Here is a 7044-nt window from a genome sequence, read left to right as displayed (position 1 = left end):
CAGGTTTTGGCATAAAATGAGTAGATGATGGGAATACAATTTGATTTGGATGGTGTTGGTGGAACATGCATGTCAGAGGAGTATAAAGAAGGGCAATGTGCCTTACATGAATAGCTAGGAACACAGAAATGGGAAGGGGTGAAGGAACGTAGGGTGGGAATTGGTTTCAAAACAAGACAAAACCTTGAGAGTTAGAGAGGCGAGAAATCCACTTATTTAACTGGATATTGAATGTTCCTCTGAACAAGAACTCAACCATTTATTCTTCATATATGGCCCCCTGCCACCCATCTACCTAACATACTGATTGTTCAGGACAGTTCTCAAGCTTTTTCACCTCAGTCCCCTTTATGCTCTTAAAAATTATGGCTGAGCAAGTTGTGGTATATGATTATGATGTAATACTACTGGGCTATAAGAAAGGATGAGCTCAATGATTTTAGAAAAATGTGGAAAGGCTTCCATGAAATAATGAAGAACAAAATCAGCACAACTAAGAGAACATCATATGGAGTCACAGCAATATTGTTTTAAGAATGACTTTGAGTGAATAAAGTATTTTGACTATTATAAACACCCAAATTAACTATAAAGGACATATGAAGAAAGGTGCTGTCTTCATACAGAGAAAAAAATCTATCTATTGAAGTATGTATAGAATAATTTTACATAAATATACACATATGTGTGTATATATACATGCATATAACACAATACATATACACACATGCATGCACATACATACATATGTGTGTGTGTATATATATGTGTGTGTGTATATATACTTATTTGTGTCTAATGGTAGCCATCTTTAGGGCAGTGGGGAGGGGAGGGAAGAAAAACATTTACATGATAATTTCATTGTATATTTGAAAGGTATAGCAAGTTTTCATAGTAGATTTGCAATTTCATATGCAATCATCTTTTTATTGTACTATGTTATGGAAATGCTTGTTATATTCTATAAAGTAAAATTTAAAAAACTATTGAAGACTCACAACCAAAGATATTTGTTTATGCAGATTATATCTATTGATATCTGGCAAGTTGGAAATTAAAACATCTTAGTATCATTATGAAAATAGTATTGAGGGGCGGCTAGGTGGCAGAGTGAGTAAGAGCGCCGGCCCTGGAGTTGGGAGGACCCAGGATCGGTTCCAGCCTCAGATACTTAACACCTACACAAAATAACTGGCCGTGTAACCTTGGGCAAGTTACTTAACCCTGATTACTTTAAAAAAAAAAATGGTATTGACCTTGTAGATTGCCTGAAAGGATCTGGCATTCAGAGGTCCCTTGATCATGCCTTTAGAACAACTAGTTCAGCAGAAGCCAACTCTCTCCAGATCATTTAGTCTGGCCTAGTCCTGAAGGAAGGAAGTAGGTCTGGATTCCTGCCCACTAGTGCCCACTCCAGAGAGAAGGCAAGCCTGAGATGGAAAACCATAACTTCCTGTCTTTGGGCCCACTGTCCTAGATGGGTCTAAGAGAATCAAAACAGAAAACATGGGCTCCCTTGCTTATACCCCAAATTATACTCAGCAACAAAAGTGATCCTCCAGTGGCACTCTCTAGTCTCCATGGAAAAAGTCCCTTATAGGAAAATTTGGCTAACTTGTACATGTGGCAGAATGGAAGTAGCTGCTGTCACCTGAGAATTCCAGTGATGACTGTAACAAAGAGAGGCAGACACAGACTTTCTACCTAGATCCAGAACACATGGCCAAGATCCTGTGTCAAAAAACTGCTATGGAGGTGGCTAGGTGGCGCAGTGAGTAAAGCGTGGCCCTGGAGTCAGGAGGACCAGAGTTCGGTTCTGGCCTGAGACACTTAACACCCACACAAAAATACTAGCTGTGTAACCTTGGGTAAGTTACTTAACCCCAATTGCCCTCCAAAAGGCAAAAAAAAAAAACCCAAACCAAACCAAAACAAAACAAAACTGCTAAGGCTTCAGCAGATACTCCCTCCTGATAAGATCTGACAACAACTTTCAAGAGCAGAAAAGCAGCCAGCCCCATTTCAGTCTACATAATTGTGAATATCATAGCACTGAAGCTCTTCCTGAATTTTATCATCAATGGCCCTGGCTCTGGGGTCAGACTGGTTTTCATTCTGACAGACAGACTCATTCAGCACCTTGGGCTCCCAGTGTCTCCTAAAGGAAGAAGTGTGTGCCAAGACAGTGGAGAAGGCTTCTATGCAAATCACAACCATGGCTCCATGTAGAAATATGCTTTGCCAGGGACAAGTAGCAGCTGGAGGAAACTGGCAGTCTGTTAGAGAATTAAATTAACAGAGTGTAATGGAGCTTTCTTTTGTGCATGTCCAGATCGCCTACCATGAAGGCACCCACGTGGATGATGCCAGGGACCTGCTTCTAAGAGAAGACATTCTGCATTCCTCTACCATATGAATGGGAACAGCCTCTTTCTATTTGCTGTTTAGCTAGAACAGGCTATGTCTTTAAAATTACCAGACTGGGACAAACTGACTCATTGATTCTCTCTCTCCCTCCCCCCGCCTCCCCCCTTTCTCCCCCCCCTCCCTCCTCTCTTTCTCCTTCCCTCCATCCCTTCCTCTCCATCTCCCTCCTCCCCTTCTCTCTTTGTCTCCCCTTCCTGGCCCCGCCCCTCCTGTTTCACCCTATCTCAATCTCTCTATCTGGCACTATTCAAGAGAATGAAGATTCAATTTTCCCACATTATTGGCATCATGAACTGAGGACTCTGTCCTTTAGGCCCTATGTCTTAATTTACCTTGGAGTTTTAATCTGGTCTGTTTTCTTTGTCCTTTTCAGTTCTCAGCACAAACAGTGGAGTTCCTGAAGCCATGTTGACCTTGGAAGCTGGATTCCAAGCTGGTTGTTGCTACCAGTCCAGCAGGGAAGGTCTGAGAAGTCAGAGTGCCAGGGATTTCAGTTAATGGGATTTTGCTATATAGGAACTGAGTTAAACTCTTGTCCTAATACCCCTTCTTTCCCTAAGGGACTAAGGATGGTGTAAGGGGGGGGGGGTGCGGTTTATGACCTCCACACATTGGAGTAAATATTCCTTTGTAAAAACTAATCTGTTAAGTGGAACTAGTATGTCACACAGAACTAGCATGCAGGGGACCCCTAAAATTGGGGGACATCCTTAAAATGAGTGGGTACTGGGACTATGATTCAACCATTCCACCGCAGATTTTTTATATAGTAAAATTTATATAGGATCGTATGATTTAGAGTTGGAAAAGACCTTAGAGGTCAACTAATTCAACTTCCTCCTTTCATAGATGGGGAAACTGAGGCTCACTGAGACAGAGTGACTTGACAAAGGTCACATGAATAGCCATAGAATAAAATTTGACCCCAAACCACAGAATCAAAATATCTAAGTATTGGAAGAGATTTAAATGCCACCTACTTTAACATCACCTGATCAAGAATCCCTTCTTGAATATCTCTGAAAAGTGGAATCTGAAAAGTCTAGTCTTTGCCAAGAACCCACTAGCTACTGCTTCCTGAGAGAGTCCATTCAACTTTTAGATACTTCTGGGGGTTAGGAGTGTTTCTTGCCATCAAATTGAAATCTTCCTCTCTGCAGCTTTTATCCATTACTCCTATTTCTGTCCTCTCAAGTCAAGTAGAAATGTCTAATTCTTTCAGCTCATGAGAATCCAAAGCAATGGTGGGGAAGTAATGGTGCAGAGTAAATGCAGGAATTTCCCTGAATTACCCCCAATTCCCTTCCAAAGAACTTTAAAATAATACCTCAGAATTAATTCTAGAGTTGCAAAACCAGCAAGAGAGTGCACCGAAACAATTTTCCAGGCCAAGACAACTTAGAAGGTCAACAGCAAAGATCTTTCTTATTGGGGCAAGAATGGAATGTAGTCCAGCATAAGCCACACTTGAAGAAGCCAGCATGAGGCCTTTGAGGAGACAGAATGGGCAGTGGAGACTTCCAGAACCCACATGTGGTAAGGTGTTTGGACAACTGGTCAGAAGGAGATTACAGGGGACACTTTGCTGCCACTGGGTGCAGGACTATGCTGCATTGCTTATGCATTATTCCAGGTTGCAGTTCCAGGATTAGGAGGAATACTATCAAGATTGGAGACCCTGGTCAAACTTGCAGTACAAAAAATAGAACTTGTGTTCACTTGCAGACCAGAGAACAGGTCAGGAGAGCACTGACCACACCTTTCCACCTGGGAAGAACTGAAAACTTATAGACATACAGAACTAGCTCTGAAAACAGCAGGACAAAAAATCTGATGCTTGGGGCATTGTCCCCTTTACCCTGAAGACAGAGCCCAACTTAAAAAAAAACTTATGTCAAGAAATAGGGTGGCAAAATGAGAAGAAGAAAAAAAATAATCTGACCATAACAAGTTACTATGATGACAGGGAAGAATCATCAAAAATTAAGATGAAGACAACAAAGCCGAAACTGCTTTATCTAAAGCCTCAAAGAAAAATGTGAATTGGTTTCAGGCTCAAAAAGAATTCCTGAAAGAGTACCAAAAGAATTTTAAAAGCCAGATAAAAGAAACAGAGGAAAAACCGGAGAAAGAAATGAGAGTGATGCAAGAAAATAATGAAAAGAGAGTAAACAGTTTGGTAAAGGAGACACAAAAAAAACACTAAAGAAAATAGAACTCTTTGAAAAGCAGAATTGGCCAAATAGAAAAAGAGGTACAAGAGCTCACTGCAGAAAATAATTACTTAAAAATTATAATTGGGTAAGTGGAAGCTAAAAACTCCATGAGATAGTATGAAAAAAGTTTAAGAAAGGAAAAGAAAATGAAAAAAGAAAAAGAAAATGTGAACTATCTCACTAGAAAAACAACTGACCTGGAAAATAGGTCCTGAAGAGATAATTTAAGAATTATTGGACTACCTGAAAGTCATGATCAAAAAAAAAGAGCCTAGACATCATCTTTTAAGAAATTATCAAGGAAAACAGTCCTGATATTCTAGAACCAGAGTGGGGGGGGGAATAGAAATTGAAAGAATCCACCAAACACCCCTGAAAGAGATCCCAAAATGGAAACTCCCAGGAACATTATAGTTAAATTCCAGAGCTCCCAGATTAAGGAGAAAATAGTACAAGCAGACAAAAAGAAAGAATTCATATATCCTGTAGCAACACTCAGGATAACACAAAATTTAGCAGATTTTACACTAAAGAATTAGAGGGCATGAAATATGATATTCCAGAGGGTGAAAGAGTTAGGATTATGACTAAGAATCACCTACCCAACAATACTAAATATAATCCTTCAGGGGAAGAAATGGATATTTAATTAAATAGAGGACTTTCAAGCATTCCTCATGAAATGACCAGAGTTGAATAGAAAATGTGACTTTCAAATACTAGACTCAAAAGAAACATAAAAAGGTAAAAAGGAAAGAGAAATCATAAGGGATTCAATAAAGTTAAACTGTTTACATTCCTACATGGGAAGATGATACTTATAACTCCTAAAAAACTTTCTTATTATTAGGGCAATCAGGAGTATACATAGACAGAGGGCAAAGGTATGAATTGTTGGGGTGAATATGTAAAAAAAAAATTAAAATTAAGGGGTGAGAAAAAGGATGCAATGGGACAAGGGGTAAGAGATGTATAATGGGGTAAATTATGTCACAAAAAAGAGGTGTGAAAGAGCATATACAGTGGAGGGGAAGTTGGGAGATGACAGACAATGCTTAAACCTTACTCTCCTCAGAATTTGCTTAAAGAGGGCATAATATACACTCTCAGTGGTGTACTGAATTGTATCTAACTATAAAGGGAAATAGGGAGGGAGAGAAATAAGAGAAGGGCAGGGACTGATGGAAAAGAGGTTATGTTAGGGGAAATAGTGGTAAGAAGCAAAACACTTTTGAGGAGTGACAGGGTGAAAGGAAAGAGAGAGAGAGAGAGAGAGAGAGAGAGAGAGAGAGAGAGAGAGAGAAGGAGGAAGGGAGGGAGGGGGAGAGAGAGAAATAGGGGGAAATAGCAATTATCAATCATAACTGTGAAAAAATTATAGGAAGTTCCTCTATTAAAGGCTTTATCTCTCAAATATATAAAAAGAACTGAGTCAAACTTATAAGACAAGTCATTCCCCAAATGATAAATGGTCAAGGGATATGAAAAGACAGTTTTTAGATGAAGAAATCAAAGCTATCTATAGTAACATGAAAATATGCCCCAAATGACTGTTGGTTAGAGAAATGCAAATTAAAACAACTCTGAAGTACCATCTTACACCTACCAGATTGACTAATATGACAAAAAAGGAAAATGACAAATGGAGGAGCAATGGAAAAATTGAGACCCTAAATCATTGTTGGTAGTTACAAATTGATCCAACCATTCTCCCAAATGACTATAAAACTGTGCATCCCTTTGACTCTGCAACACCACTACTAGGTCTGCATTGCAAAGAAATAAAAAAAAATCAAAAAGGACCTATATGTACAGCTCTTTTTGTAGTAGCAAAGAACTTAAAATAGAGAAGATGTCCATCAACTGGGAAATGACTGAAAAAGTTGTGGTATGTGATTGTTTGGGGTTTTTTTTGGGAGGGGGGAGGGCAGGGCAATTGGGGTTAAGTGACTTGCCCAAGGTCATACAGCTAGTTAAGTGTTAAGTGTCTAAGGCCAGATCTGAAATCAGGTCCTCCTGACTACAGGGCCGGTTCTCTATTCACTGCACCCCCGGTATATGATTGTAATGAATACTATTGTAGTATGAAAAAATGATGAGTAGGATGTTTTCAGAAAAACCTGAAAAGACTTACATGAACTGATGGTAAGTAAGAAAGAACATTGTACATAGTAGTAGCAACAGTATATTGATCAACTGTGAATGACTTAGCTATTCTCAGCAAAGCAATGATCCAAGACAAATCCAAAAGAAAAATGCTATCTACTTCCACAAAAAGAAGTGATGGAGTCTGAATGAATATCAAAGCACACTTTTTATTTACTTTCTTCATTTTTCTTGGCTTTCTTATTGGTCTGTGTTTTCTTTTGCAACGTGACTAATATGGAAATATGTTTTGCAT

This window comes from Petaurus breviceps, unplaced genomic scaffold, assembly GCF_028583685.1.
Source record: "Petaurus breviceps papuanus isolate PSGF00001 unplaced genomic scaffold, PetGlider_PUasm1.0 90416, whole genome shotgun sequence".
NCBI lineage: Eukaryota > Metazoa > Chordata > Mammalia > Diprotodontia > Petauridae > Petaurus > Petaurus breviceps.
This window is presented reverse-complemented; position numbering follows the sequence as displayed.